This window comes from Mesoplodon densirostris, chromosome 1 (genome assembly GCF_025265405.1).
Source record: "Mesoplodon densirostris isolate mMesDen1 chromosome 1, mMesDen1 primary haplotype, whole genome shotgun sequence".
NCBI classification, from domain to species: Eukaryota; Metazoa; Chordata; class Mammalia; order Artiodactyla; family Ziphiidae; genus Mesoplodon; species Mesoplodon densirostris.
Genome location: NC_082661.1, coordinates 64,178,831 through 64,180,046, shown reverse-complemented (window position 1 = coordinate 64,180,046; position 1,216 = coordinate 64,178,831). Strand labels below are relative to the sequence as shown.

Here is a 1,216-nt window from a genome sequence, read left to right as displayed (position 1 = left end):
TGAAGAATCAACAAGGTCTCAGCTCAAGTTTAATAAAACTACAAAAGACAAAAAGTGATACCCTACAACTATACACATCAGTTTGCCTGCCCCATAATACAGCTCAGGCTATTCCCTCCAGAGGAAGAAAAGCTGGCCTCCCCAACCCCTGCAGGAAAGGCCTGTCCTGTCCCACACCACATCTGGGCTGAGTGTAAGGTCCGTGTTTTAAGCATGACAATAGTACAAAAGACATTAGTTTTGTTCTCATGGCCATCTACTGCAGCCTGGCCCTAAAATGGCCCAGTGCTCACTTCTGCTTAGAGAAATATTCTTTGCTCTTCTGGACATCAGGCTTGATGGTATCACTGGCAGGCTTTCAGCCAGCTGGGCATACTTCCCCATGTTTGTCAGTAAACTAGAAGGCCTGAACTAGTCTCAGTGTCTCATCCACAGAACGGCCAACAGGAAGGTCATTTATGGTAATCTGTTGAAGGATACCTTTTATCATCAGTAATAAAAAAGCCCCTGAATGAGATGCCTTCATCGGCCTTTAAGACCCCATAGTCCTGAGCAATGGTGCACTTGGGGTCTGATATCAAGGGAATGTTCATGGGCCCCAGTCCTCCTTGTTTCTTGGATGTGTTGATCTATGCCAGGTGACAGAAGTGAGAATCCACAGAAGCACCAATCACTTGGCAGTTGAGTTTCTTAAATTCTTCTGACCTATCAGTGAAAGCAATGATCTCCATGGGGCACACAAAAGTGGAGTCAAGAGGGTAAAAGAAGAACACAACATATTTTCCTTTGTAGTCAGATAGGCTGATATCTTTGAACTGACCATCTGACATTACAGCAGTTGCTTTAAACGGGGGGCACGGTGCCCAATTTTGGCATTTCCTGAAGACATATTGCTATCAGCAGTTTTCACAGACAAACCACAGAGGAGAGTCAGGAAGGAGACATGCCCCCTTTCCTCTTTGGTAACCATAAATTTGTTTTCTATGTCTGTGAGTCTGTTTCTGTTTTGTAAATAAGTTCATTTGTATCAGTTTTTTAGATTCCACATATAAGTGATATCATATGATATTTGTCTTTCTCTGTCGGACTTATCTCACTTAGTATGATAATCTCTAGTTCCATCCATGTTGCTGCAAATGACATTATTTCATTCATTTTTATGGCTGAGGAATATACCATTGTATATATATATACCACATCTTCCTTATCCATGCAT

General features: G+C 42.2%; 1 pseudogene; it reads right to left on the bottom strand.

Annotated features, from left to right (window-relative positions):
* Positions 1–243: 243 nt before the first annotated feature.
* LOC132481140 (peroxiredoxin-1-like) lies at positions 244–889 on the bottom strand (annotated as a pseudogene).
* Positions 890–1,216: the final 327 nt, after the last annotated feature.